General features: G+C 38.9%; 1 protein-coding gene across 1 annotated transcript in view; it reads right to left on the minus strand.

The window, feature by feature from the left end:
* RAI2 (retinoic acid induced 2) overlaps positions 1–14,718 on the minus strand; it is a 149,091-nt gene that overhangs the window by 71,400 nt on the left and 62,973 nt on the right. The window lies entirely within an intron of this gene.

Raw genomic sequence — 14,718 nt, forward strand, 5'->3', positions numbered from 1 at the left:
CAGAAGAGTGGTAAGGGCTAGTCAATTGGGGTTAAGTGACTTGCCTAGAGCCTCATAGTTAGGAAGTGTCGGAGGCCAAATTTAAACCCAGGACCTCCATCTCCAGGCCTGGTTCTCAATCCACTGAGCCACCTAGCTGTTCTCCTACAAAAGTCTTCTAACTTGTCTCCCTAATTAATTTCTCCCCATTGTAACCGAATCTCTCATCTGCTATCCTGATTCTAAAGCATAGATCTTAGCACGTCATTCTTCTGCTCTATGAACTTCAGTGACTCCCTAAGACTAAGTATAAATTCCTGCGTTTGACATTTAAAATTTTTCATGACCGTCATGACCCCTTCCTATTTTTTCCAGTTTTCTTATACTTTATTTCTCTTCTCAGACTCTCTATAATCCAGTTCCAACAGCCTCTGCTTTTCCTTGAGCGTGACACTGCATCTCCCTTCTCCATGACTTGGCACTGGTTTTCTCCCATACCTGGAATGGTCTGTCCCCTCACCACCTCTTTGTTGTCCTGGGCTTCTTCTAGTCTCAGCTCAAATCCCATGTTGTACAAGAGGCTACATCCCTGGTTTCCTCAGCTCTGGGGTCTTCCTCTCGCATTCTGCATGTCTGGTGCCTTTCCTTATATACAATGTCTTTCCCATTGGAATAAAAACTCTTTGGGGGCAGGATGGTTGGCTTTTTTAAACCTTTCTTTGTACCCCAAGCATTGAGCACTGCCTGCTGACTGACTGACTTACCTGTTGGCACCCTAGACAACTCTTTAAGACTCTGCTATATAGATGAATTATTGATCCCCATCGTGCAGAAGCTTCTGAGAGAGAATTTTCCCCACTGGTAAAACCATCAGTCTCAAAGCTGGTCCCCTCCCTAGCAAAAGAAGCCTGATTAGTGAGAATAATGAAACCTGTGTAGTGCTTGTATGTATTCGAATTTGCCCTTTTTGAAGTTATAATTATGCAAAATATAGTCATTTGTTCCAGCCCAATGGAACTAGGCAGTGTGAATTTGAATAATGAAATGAGTCCACAGGATCCATTATTCTTACTAATTGGGACCTACTTAAAAATCAATATCTCTCTTCCTTCCTTCCTTCCTCCCCTCCTTCCACCTTTCCTCTTTCCCTTCCATTCTCCCTCCTGCCCTCTCTCCTTCCCTTCCTTTCTTCTATCCTTCCTCCCTCATTTCCTCCATCTCTCCTTTCCTCTCTCTTTCCATTTATTCCTCCCCTCCTCCCTTTTCTTTTTCCTCTCTTCCCTTTTCTTTCCTTCCTTCCCTCCCTCTATTCCTTCCTTGGCTCTTTATCCACTGTGCCATCAACTGCCCCCCACTCAAAGTTCGATTTCTACTCATTGGTAGAGTATGTCGAGGGAGAACCCATGGAAGAATATTCTAGCACCCTCACTCCATTCTCTGAGCTTTCTCTACCCCAGACAGGTCATTTAAAAAAGAGCTGACATTTCTAAAATGACTCCTGGTTACAGAGTGCTTTTCAATCCACTATCTAATTTGACATCTTTATAATAACCCTAAGAGGTAAGAAGAAAAAAAATATTGTTACTTCTATTTCAAAGATGAGGAAACTGAGGCCCAAGAAAATTAAGAGGCTACATGGATATTAAGTGGCAAACTTGGGAACTCAAACCCAGGTCTCTAGACTCTAAATTTAGAGTCTTTTCCTCTCTTTTAGATAAATGTTCCTCTTTAAAAAAAAAACCAGCTTTTTTTTCAGCTATACTCCTAGGGGAAACTAGGAACATCCCATCTCAGGGAATAATCATGAAAGGATTTCTGAGAATACATGCAGAAGGCAGTGTCACAATGAGCAGCAACCCATTTATGAATAATCAAGAAGGACAAGACACATATTTGTCTACATCAGCCATGTGAAATCCAGTGCCCACCTACAAAGGGCTTCAAAGATGAAGGCCAAGGCTGCTTCCATCTTGTGTGCTCTCTCCACGGTTTCTTGGCACAGCTCCCTCTCCCTCCTGCACAGAAACTAAATGCAGGCCTGTGACACTTGGAACATCAGATGAAGAAGCTAATACTAGCTTCCTTTGGCTGCTTTTTAATAATCCCAGTTTGGAATTTATTATTACTCAAACCTTCTTTCCTAATCATGCTCTGGAGGTAGGTGAGTTTATGTCTAATTCAGAAATAACCCTCTTTATTTTTTCTTAGCTATTTACTGAATTTGCAAATTTGCCCAAATTTCCCTAAATTTCAATCAGAAAGCAGACTCTTTCAAATGGCTTGCATTGGTTTCTGACAGGCACATTAGTGTTGAGTGTCATCATAGTTGGGCAGGGTAGCTTCCCCAGAAAAGGCTGGCAAATGGTCTAAAGTTGGACCACAAGCTAAGGTCCTGAATGGATGGAATAACCATGGGAGATGGGGGATGGCGATGGAAACATGGGAGTAGGATTTGAGGCCAGATCGTTAGAGAGATGGGAGGGAACTCAGATGTGATTTAGCCCAAGCCCATCACTTTACAGATGAGGAAGCGGAGATCTATAGAAGTTTAAATAATTTGTTCAACCAAGGTTACATAGGGAATAAGTGACAGACTGAGAATTTAAATCAAAATTATTTGATTCCATCCTTAAATCCCATTGATTGACTAGCAAATATATCTCTAAGCCAGAGTTCAAGAGTCCGGTTTATGTGAACCTAGAAATTCAGCAAACTGTCAAGGGCTACATTATTTAAAAAAAAAGTAGGCAGAGTAAAAACTTTGGGCAGCTAGGTGGTACAGAGGATAGAGCAATGGACTGGGAATAAGGAAAACTCACCTTCAGGAGTTCAAATACTTATTAGCTCTATGACCTTGGACAAGTCACTTGACCCTGTTTGCCTTGGTGCCTCATCTGTAAAATGAGCTGGAGAAGGAAATAGCAAACTTCTCTAGGATATTTGCCAGGAAAACCCCAAATGGGGTTAAAAAGAGTTGGACACAACTGAAATGACCCAATAAGAACAACAAAATAAAAACTTCAGACTAGTAAAAATCTGCTGGGGATTAATAGTTGGGAAGCACTGGCCTCTAGAGAGAGGAAAGGGTTAGATTAGAGGTGTTAAACACGCAGCCTACTGGCAAGATGTGGACCACAACACTCCAGAGTGAGGCCTGAACCAGATTGAAATGTACTTGGGAAATATTTAACAAAATAAATGAAAATATGGTAAAACATAGATAATATTACATTTGAAAACTAAGTCAATATGTAGCCTGCAAGGATCCTTATGTATGGTTTGACGCCATTGGGCTAGAGGATCTATTCTACTCCCCACAATTCTAGGAAACAGTCAGGAAAAATTCACACGGGGCCAACAAAATCATCTATGGTACTAAAATCTGTCCAAGAAAAAAATCCTTTCCCCCCCGCCCAAGTTTAGTACCTTCCTGCCTTTACTTTTCCATTTTGAGGTTGATCTTCACATTCAAGATTTGTTTTTCCTAAAGATGTTCAGCCTCATCACAGTCAATTAAATAAGCTTATCAAAAAGCTGTGAATCCACACTTGTAAAAATCCTCCTTTTTTAATGTCTAAATTTCATTGCGGAGTTCCCATTATTAAAGATGACTGCTGTAATGCTTAGTTTATTATTTTTATCCCTGTAAATATATATATTAAAAGTCATTTTAAAATTTATATGACTGGGATAGCCAAGAATTCTGGTTTTAATTACAATTGAACATATATGGGAGCAGCTAGGTAGCTTAGTGGCTAGAAATCCAGGTCTGGAGATAGGAAGTCCTGGGTTCAAATGTGACTTCAGACACTTCCTAGCTGAGTGACTCTGGACAAATCACTTAACTCCAGTTGCCTAGTCCTACAGCTCTTCTGCCTTAGAACCAATTCACAGTATCAATTCTAAGACAGAAGATAAGGGTTTAAAAAAACAAAAGAATTGTGTGGTCCAAAGCACAAAAAAAGATTGTCTTCAATGTTGAAGATTTGGGGGGGAAAAAGATATCTCCATATACCTCATTAACAATATATACATTATATACATATATACACACATAAATATGTATATATATATATATGTATACATTCTGATTTGTAATTTCATTAGTATAGGGAATTAATAGTGAGGAAACTCCCTTTACTAGTTCAATTAGGAACCAACTCTCTGATTTATGCAATGGGGCAGCTAGGTGGTATGGTGAATAGTTCTGGGAAAATTTGAATTCAAATTTTGTCTCAGACACTTAAAAGACTTCTGTGACCCTGGCAAGTCACTTAACCTCTATTTGTCTCAGTTTCTTCATCTATAAAATGGGAATAATAAAATCATCTACTGCCCAGGGTTGTTGTGAGGATCAAATAAGATTATTGTAAAGTACAATGTCTGACATCTATCTGTCTGTCTATCTATCTATCTATCATCTATCTATCTATCTATCTATCTATCTATCTATCTATCTATCTATCTTTCTGTCTGTCCACACAATCTTCTATCTGTCTATCCCTCTATCTACCTACCTATATCTACCTACCTATCTACATCTACCTACCTATCCTTCCTTCCATCTATCTATCTATCTATCTATCTATCTATCTATCTATCTATCTTTCTGTCTGTCCACACAATCTTCTATCTGTCTATCCCTCTATCTACCTACCTATATCTACCTACCTATCTACATCTACCTACCTATCCTTCCTTCCATCTATCTATCTATCTATCTATCTATCTATCTATCTATCTATCTATCTATCTATCTAGATCTATATATACATATATAGAGACACATATACATACATATACGTTACCTATTATTGTTCTTTATAATCTTAATTAATTGCCTGAATCATGGAATGGTTAAGTGACTTGCCTAGGGTCACATAATTGTTATGTTTTAGAGCTGGATCCAGACCTAGGTCTTGTTGACTCCAGGCTTGACTTTCCATCTAAGATGCCTGGCTGACTCTCTAGCTTTGAGGAGGGTAGGATAGTTTACTATATAAAAACTTAATCTTTTAACAATACTTTAAAAGTTCAAAGTAATCTCTGATTCTAGTTAAAATTAAATTAGAAAGTGTCCCAAATTACAAACATATCCCAAATGACTTAGTGAAAATTGATCATTTCTATGTTAAAAAATCCCCCAAAAGATGTTATGACCATTAGTGATATGGTAAGAGGAATTCTCCAGTTCTGTTATTTCTGTGAAAAATGTGACATCAATAAGCAAAGGAGAAAAAAAATGCTTTTAGTTATTGAAATTGACCAAAAGAGATTTCTGACAAACTTAAACTCCCCTTTCATTCCATATCACACCAAAGGGTTGACCTTGGTTTATTTTTTAACTGGAATTTTAAAAAATGAATTTATCAAAGATGGCCTCAAGCAAATGAAGACATTTAGATAATACAGAACAAGAGACTATAAATCAGACTCTACTCTGCTGAACTAGACACAAGAGTAGCCACTTCCAGAGTGGGGGAGGGGGGAAGAAAGAAGCCAAGATAGGCTTTCTCCCAAGAATTGTTCTTTGCTATCAGTTCTTTACGAAGGCAAATCTAGGAACTGTCCAAGGAGTGTGACCATCACTCTAAATTGTCACTAGGTATATCAGAGAGACCTGCGCCCTATCCAGGGACATAAAGATAATGAGTTTTATCAATCAAGAGTAAGGACAGGGAGGTATACTGGGTCCCTTCGCCACAAATAAAGAAAAAAAAAGAGTTGGCTTGGGAGCCTCTTTGCTTCCTTCAATGGCCATTGAACAGGGTGGCAAAAATAAAACTCAACGCATTCATCCAGGATGTTTCTAAATAGGAAAGAAATAATTTGAAATTTGTGGCAGAAACTCCTCTATTTCTATCTTCTCTATAGGCAAAAGACTGGAGAAACTACTGAATGAGTATTATTAAGATTGAAATAGGATTGTGGGATCTGAGAGCTAGAAGGGGCCTTCGATGATATTCAGTCCAACCTCCTCTTGTATAGTTTCTAGCTGAGAATCCGAGGTCCCTGAGGCAAAGCTGAATTGAATTTTTCTTGTCAGAGTCTGAAAAGCATATTAATTGACTGGCAACATCTTAGATGCGGAAGAAGAGCACAAGTTGGAAGAGATTTGTTTTCCACCTGCCATTCATATCCTATATAGGCTTGGGCAAGTCATTTTACTTGTTGGCCTTAGTTTCCTCAACTGTAGTTTCTACTCTCTCAGCTCCACAAAGCTTCTCATAAATCCTTATTTTCCAGATTCTTGTTTCTTTTTTTTCTCCCTTTTTTTTTTAAATCCTTACCTTCTGTCTTGGAGTCAATACTGAGTATTGGCTCCAAGGCAGAAGAGTGGTAAGGGTAGGCAAGTGACTTGCCCAGGGTCACACAACTGGGAAGTGTCTGAGGCCAGATTTGAACCTAGGACCTCCCGTCTCTAGGCCTGACCTTCAATCCACTGAGCTACCCAGCTGCCTCCCAAGTCCTTCTTTCTTATCAATAGCTGGGTTCCTCTTGAAGATGCTCCCCTAAAATCACTAACCCTCCTTTTTCATAAGCCCTTACTTTCTCTCTTACTAACAACTCTAAGACAGAAGGGCAAAGGCTAGGCAATTGGGGTTAACTGGCTTGGCCAGGGCCACACAGCAAAGGTAGCCTAGGTGCCTGTACTGGATTGGGAAGGTAGAGGATGGGGAAGATGCTTTCTATTCAACTGAATCTTCTTTTCCCTGATTCTCTGAGTCCTTCATGAAGGAAGAAGTGCCTGAGAGAAGGCATGATATTCAGAACTTTGTGTACCTAATGCACATTATTGGATCTGCTTGAAAATAGCCTTCTTTGACTTCATGACAGCCGCCATTTATTTCTACGTAAAAAATAAATGTACAAAGCCTTTACCATGATGATGAACTGGGACCCTAAGGCAAGGGATTAGTTTTTGATTAGGTTTAGTTATTTAGAGACATATTCTGTTCTGTTGTGACCCAGCATGCTGAATTCCTGGCATTAACATCTTAATCCTATGGCTTTCTTGATAAAGGTCAAGTATATCCAAAGCTACTTTAGATATTATTTGTCCCTAGGCATCTTAGCACTCTCCCTCCCTGACTTCTGGCCGGGAAGATGGGGCAAGAAAACAAACACAGCTCATTGTAACGTATAAAAATTTCTTGTGTGCCTATCTTTCTCCCTATTAAATTGTTAGCTGCTGGAGGGCAGTATTATTTCATTTTTCATTTTTATATTTCCAGTACCCACTATAATGTCTTTTATATTTATATAATGTTTGCAGAATTGAACTGAATTGCATTATTTTTTATTAAAATTTTTTTATTTTAAAATATTTTTCCACAGTTACATGATTCATTGTTTTTCTCCCTCTCTTCTTCCCTCCTCCCTCCCAGAGATGACAAGTAATTCCACTGGGTTATACATGTGTTAGAACTGAATTGCATTATTGCATTGAACCCTTTAAATAACAATAGTACTAGCTAGCATCTTAATTTTACTTTTAAGGTTTGAAAAGTCCTTTGCATATCATATCACCCAGCCTGGTGAGGCAGGTGTTATTATGCCCATTTTACAAATGATGAAATTGAGGAAAGTAAATATTAAATGACTTTCCCAGGGTCATAGAACTAACAGTATCTGAGGGAGGATTTGAACTCAGATCTTCTGGCTCTAATTCTATTGTTCTATTCACTATGCCATCTAGATACTTAGAAAAGAGTCTACAAGCAGGAGAACTCCAGCAGCAGACAGTTGAAAACCATGAATTCTACAATTAAACTCAAGTTAGTCAGTTAACCAGCTAGGATTTAGGAGGACCCAAATAGTCTTTGTCCTTAAAGGAATTTATAATTAGATAGACACTTGTCTCTCCTAATATAAATGAGCTCTTGTGGGCAAAGGCAATATGTTGCCTTAAAAAAAATTCCCAGCATTTATCACAGTTAGCCTAGCATATAGTAAGCAAATACTAAATGCTTGTTAATGACTATCTAATAAGAATTTTCTAGGAAAGAAGTAGTCGGGGGATAGGTAGAACAGCTGTTATAATTTAAAATTAAATTTAAAGTTAAATTTGAAAGGATTATGGAGTCAGAGTAATTCTGTTTTCAAAGCCCTGCAAGTTCATGGGATTTGAAGTTGGAAGAGACTGAAGAGGGACATATTGGGCATGGCGAGGTGCTAAGTGGATTGAGAGACAGACTTGGAGTTGGAAGGACCTGAGTTCAAATTTTAACTTAGACACTTCCTACCTGTGTAACCCTGGGTGAGTCGTGCTTTTCTGCCTTAGAACCAATACTTAGTATCAATTCTAAGACATAAAGCAAAGATATTTAAAAAGAGAGAGAGGTCATATTGTCCAATCCCTTCATTTTGCAGTTTTGCTAAGTGCCTTGCCAAAGGCAAGTAGCAGAGGATGGATTTAAATAAATGCAAGTCTTCTGGCTCTAGAACCCATTCCACTCAGCCTAACTACCTCCCTATCCAGACCTTTAACCCCTATTTCTGTTGGGCATGTACCTGCTGCTCTGTCCTAATTCCTGTTCCTTTTTTTTTTTTTTTCAGTCTCCTCCAGTCTCGTTTCCCTCATTCTCTCCTACCCTGCCCACAGGAGTATTTTTCAGAATCTCCTGTCTCTTTCTGGGCTTAGTTTTTTACTCTGGCTAATTAGTTTATGTCAAATTACTCTTCTGGTATACATAAATCTTATCACCACTATTATTCAAGATTGTATTAGAAATGCTAGTGATAGCAATAAACAAATAAAAAGAAATTGAAGGAATTAGAATAGTCAGTGGAGAAACAAAACTATCCCTCTTTGCAGATAATATGATGATATGCTTAGAGACTCTTGGAGAATGAACTAAAAAATTAGTTGAAATAATTAACAAAGTTAATGAAGTTATAGGATATAAAATAAACCCACACAAATCATCAGCATTTCTCTATTTTACCAACAAAGTCCAGCAGCAAGAGATAGAAAGATAAATTCCATTAAAATAATTCAATACTTCCCATCTGTGTTACCCTTGGCAAGCCACTTACCCCCAACTGCCTAGCCCTTACAGCTCTTCTGCCTTCTAAGATGGAAGGTAAGGGTTTAAAAATAAAATAAAATAACGTTAGACAATATAAACTACCTGGGAATATAGCTGCCAAGACAAATGTAGGAACTATATGAATACAATTACAAAACCCTTTACATACGAATAAGTTTAGATCTAAACAATTGGAAAAATGTTAATTGCTCATGGGTAGGCTGAGCCAATATAATAAAAATAACAATTCTACCTAAATTAATTTATTTATTTGGTACCATGCCAATCAAACTACCCAAACTTATTTTACAGAGAGAGAAAAATATAACTTCATCTGGAAGAACAAAAGGTAAAAAATATTGAGAATTAATGGAATACATAATCTTGTTGGTTTTTTTTTCATTTCCTGCCTTATATTTCTGAGCCCCTGTTCCAGAACCTTGATCGTTTTGACCTATCCCATAGCCAGCTCATCCCTTATGATGTTTTCAATATCCAAATAAAAGTAATTTAATGGACAGACAAATGTCAGTTGAGAATTTATCCTTATTATGAGTAAACACATTGGTTTAAATTGAGCCATTTCCCGAAAGCCCCTTGGCTGGCCATGTCAGTCCTGCTGCTAAGAAGCCAACGAAAAAATCCAAAGTGCTCTAATTCAGATTATACTTCTTTCCAGTAAAGTTAAGTATACTTAACAACATTGGAAAGGCAGCATAATATGGCAAAGAAAGGGCTGAGCAATTGGTTTTCATTCTAGTCTTGGCTCTGCCTCTAGCTAGCTTTGGGATCATGGTTATAACCTTTATGGGGCAGAGAGGATTTGTAATGTCTACATGATCCTTAATGTATCTCCAAAGTGGACTTTTTATGATTCTATAATCTGGGGAAAGGATGAAGTTTTAACTGAAGTTCAAGGAGGTACCATCATGTTGTGAAAAGAGAAGTGGATTTGAATTCAGAGGACCTGGGTACAAATTCTCTCTGCTACTTGGTTAAGACTTTTTGGTTTTTATTTTCTTCATCTCTAAAGTGAAAAGTAAATTACTATAAATACTAGCATTTCTAAAGTGAATTACCATAGGTCTCATCCAGTTCTTTTTTTTAAACTCTTACCATCTGTCTTAGAATCCATACTAAGTGTGGTTTTTAAGGCAGAAGGGCTGTAAGGGTTAGGCGATGGGGGTTAAGTGATTTACCCGGAGTCACACATCTAGGAAGTGTCTGAGTTCAAATTCGAACCCACGACCTCCCAATTCTAAGCTTGGCTCTCTATCTACTGTGCTACCTAGCTGCCCCAGTCTCACCCAGTTCTATATCAAAGGTATCAAATATAAAGTCTTCTGGCAGCATATTGCCCACAGCTTTCCTGATTAGGACCAGAATCAAATTAAAATGTAATTGGTAAATATTTAATAAAACAAAAATACATTAAACAAAGATAATATTACATTTTAAAACTAAGTCAGTATGCCTTTGGGGATCTTTATGTACCATTTAGTGTTCTTGTTTTTATTTGAATTTGACACTACTGCTTTAAATCAATTCTCTTATGAGACTATCTAGACAACATAATGTAAAGGACAGAGCTGACAATTTTCTGGTTAATTTGAGTAATGAAGATGGCCAAATCATATAATATAGGCCTTAAATAGAATCGCAGGGGTATCTTAATTATCTAGTTTTGCTGTCTTGTCTGGTTTCAACTAATTATCTCCTTTACGTTGGGGAGATAATTCAATTTCACATGCATCTATTAAGTGCCTACTATGTGCTAGGCACTGTGCTCAGTGCTGGGGATATAAAATCAGTCCCTTCTCTAAGGAATGTATTAATTATATTATATTACATTAACACATATTGTATGGCAACTATTATATATTTGATATTAGGGGGAAACAACATGTAAATAGAAGGCTACATACAAAACATAAAGAAAGTAATTTCTCTGGAGCAGACATAGCTCTACTCTGACATTCTGTTAACAATATAACTTGGGTCTGTGAGGTGCGATGGAAGGACAGGGAAGAGTGGGATAGAGATGGGGTTGATGTGGATGAGTATGAGAAAATTGCAAATGGTGGTTAGGGAAGAGAACGTTGGCCTAGGAAGGTCACACAATCATGGAATCAAAGAGATTCTGAGGAGAACCATGGGGAAATGTCATGGTCTTAATGTTCATTTGATGAACAGGACCTGAATAGGTGGAGCACATAGGTTGGTGCAGTAGATAGAATGCCAGACCTATAGTCTGGAAGACCTGAATTCAAATCCAGCCTCATGCACTTACTAGCTGTTTGATGCTGGGCAAATCATGTAATCCTGTTTGCCTCAGTTTCCTCATCTGTAAAATGAGCTGGAGAAGGAAATGGCAAGCCACTCCAGTAATTTTGCGAAGAAAACCCCAAATGGAGTCATGAAGAGTTGGATGTGACCAAGACAAATGAACAAAAACTATAACACCTGAGTAATTGGTACAAAGGACTGGAGGGAAGAGGGGAGGGAAAACAATGTGCAGAAACATGGCAGAAGATAAATTCTTGGCCTTGCTTGGTAGTAAAGATAGAGATTAGTGGAATTCTACGGTCTGACTGGTGATAGAGGGGTGAGGACTGTTGTACTGTATAGACATTTGATCTGTAAATTAGATGATATACAGATGACAAAGGGCCTGGATTTATTTAGGAAATATAAAATTGTACATGTAATTAATTACATATGTATTGCTATATCACATATCAATTATATATTAAAAAATATTTCAGGTAGGCCATTTATCCCCAGTCCAAATAACCAGAAAGTTGTAGCTACCAGAATTTCTTTCATAATTCTGAATGATGTGATTTTCATAATGATGACTCTAAGGCATTTTAAGATCTACATGTGGCTTTTAGATCATAAAAGAGAAATGAAAGCATGTCTGTGTATTTTTATTTTATTGCATTTCTCTGAAAATGGTTAATTTATGTATAGAGTAACAACAGCCCATTCCCCAACCAGTCTGGGAAAAAGGAAATTGGCTGCAGTTTCAGAGTGCAGCACAGAAGGACTTTGAAGGCAGGGAAATAGGGTCTTGCAGGAGCCAGCTCAGCAGAGCCTATTGTTAAATTTTACATCTTGGAACACAGCAAAGGCTACCAATCAGGGCTTGATTTTTTTGTTTTGTAAATTGTCTAGACTTAAGAAAGTGATGGAAAAAATGTTTTATAATGCAGATTAAATTTAAAAATGGGCAGTGGACAGAATTCCCCCTACCAGTCAGTTGTTAAACATTAACCAACACAGCCCATGGACCGTTTTTTTTTTCCTTCTTTTTCTTTTGTCTTACTATTCCTAGTGTCTAGCAAGCATTTTTTATTGATTATGAGTCCCACTGTACAAAAACAGGACAGGTTTCAGATAGAAAGGTCTCCTTCAGTTTCATTTGGTTATTAAGAACCATTGAGAACTTGTTGAGCTGTGAGTCAGAGCTGATAAAAAGATCATAGATTTAGAGATGGAAGAGAACTTAAGAGGCATAGGAGCAGAGGAGCATACATCTAGTGATGGACAGAACCTTGGAAGTCATATAGCCCAATGATGCTACTAAATGGCACAGCTCAGGGTTGTCTGGTGCCAAGAAGACCTGAGTTATTCAAATAGGCAGGGATGGTTTCATTTTTATCTTTGCATCCACAGTCCTTAGCACAATCATTCAGTCATTTTTTCAGTTGTGTCTGAATGTTCCTGATCCCATTTGGGGTTTTCTTGGCAAAGATACTGGAGTGGCTTGCCATTTCCTTCTCCAGCTCATCTTACAGATGAGGAAACCAAGGCAAACAGGGTTAAGTGATTTGTCTAGGGCAGTGATGGTAAACCTTTCAGAGACAGAGTGCCAGGTTACACTCCGCAGACTGAGTGCCATGCCTGGCCCCCCACAAGAGACTGAGTGCTATACCCACCTTTGCTGCTCCCCTCACTGACCCTCCTGACCCCCGCCTTACCCCAGACAGGACAGGGAGGAAGCACTCCCATTGGGCTGCTGGGCAGAGGAGTGGGTGATGAGAGGCATGTGTGGAGAGGAGAAGGAGAGTGGCCTGAGTTTTCCACTGCCCTCCGTTTCTGCTCCCTTCCAGCTATGTGCCATGCTGTGAGCTATGCTGACTTCAAATCTAGCTCCTCTCCAAACCACCAAAGGAATCACCTTCACCACAGACTCAATAGACTTCCAGCTGCACTGCACCCTCACATAGCATGTGAGCCCCCCTATCCCCACTCCAGCACTGTACTCCAGACAGGAGAGAGAGGGAGTGCTCCCATTAGGTTGCTGAGTGGAGAGGTGGGGAAAGTGAGGAATGTCCTCAGGTGCATGGAGGGGAGAAGGGGGGATCAGCTCCACCTGAAGCCCCTCTGGCTTTCTGGTACAAACTCTGATGGGTGACTGCAGGTGTGCCCACAGAGAGGGCTCTGCGTGCCCTTTTTGGCACCCATGCCATAGGTTCACCATCACTGGACTAAGGTCACACAACTAGTGTCTGAAGCCAAATTTGAACTCAGGATGATGAGTCTTCCTGACTCTAGATCCAGCACACTATCTGCTTAGCTCAAATCTTGGCACATAATAGACACTTAAATTTCTGTTGATGGATTGATTAAAGGAGGACAAGTCAAGAAACAGCAGTCAAGTTCCATTTTTCAGTCAAGGTAGTGTGAGAAGACCTGTGTAATCCGTGTGAAGGTAGGTTTGAGCCCTTTGGGGAGATAATCTAATACTTCCAGTTATGCTGAAAAATCATTAGTAGGGTAGCTAGGTAGATAAAGCACCAAGCTTGGAATCTGGAGCACCTGGATTCAAATTTGGCCCAAGACACTTCCTAGCTATGTGTCCCTGGGCAAGTCACTTAACCACAGTTGCCTAGCCCTTACTACTCTTCTGCCTTGGACCAATACACAGTATTGATTCTAAGATGGAAGGTAAGTTGTTTTTTTTTAAACCATTAGAATAAACTAAATTTGAGTGACATTGACCCAGCTTCTGAGGTTATTATTTTTTTTAATGTCCCTATTCATAAGGACACTTCTCTGTTTTTCTGTGGTGCTTCTCATAGCTCATCATATGTCCTGGGTACATCTAGAGATATTGGATTCAAGCCAGAGAAAGAGGAAGTTCCCCCTCTCCTTGTCCTGAGCCATGTGTCCCTGCCATGCTGCACATGGAAAGCATTTGTTCCTCCTTCAGAGAAGGGCAGCTCTCTGTAAAGTATAAAGCATTGTTATACCTACCTGGTCTGGCTGTCAAATTGAATTAGATGAAATTGCATGAGATGGTTGTTCAATCTCATTTGTTAAATGGACTCATGTGAAATGCAGCCCTGTCAATTCCAGTGAAATTAGGCTTTGTCAAACAAAGGCGTTGATTTAAAAATTTAAAAAAAAAAAAGAGAGAGACAGCTTTCTGAATTTAGGACTCATTTCAAAAGGTCTTTCTAGTGGTTACATCTTGTAGCACATCAGTCAATGACAGGCAGCAGCCCAGATGTTTGCTGAATTCTATTTCCTGGTACATGATCATTTCAAAGGTCATGTATATGTTAATTTACTACCTGGCTGTTATTTTAGAGAATTTTTATGGCATTATTTTAGGATAATTTATCCTTTCTCCTCCTCTTATGGAGCTGTGGAGTCTCACCCAGCCAATGGGGGTGGTGGTGGGGGAGAAGCTTTGGGC

The sequence above is a fragment of the Gracilinanus agilis genome, chromosome 3 (genome assembly GCF_016433145.1).
Source record: "Gracilinanus agilis isolate LMUSP501 chromosome 3, AgileGrace, whole genome shotgun sequence".
NCBI lineage: Eukaryota > Metazoa > Chordata > Mammalia > Didelphimorphia > Didelphidae > Gracilinanus > Gracilinanus agilis.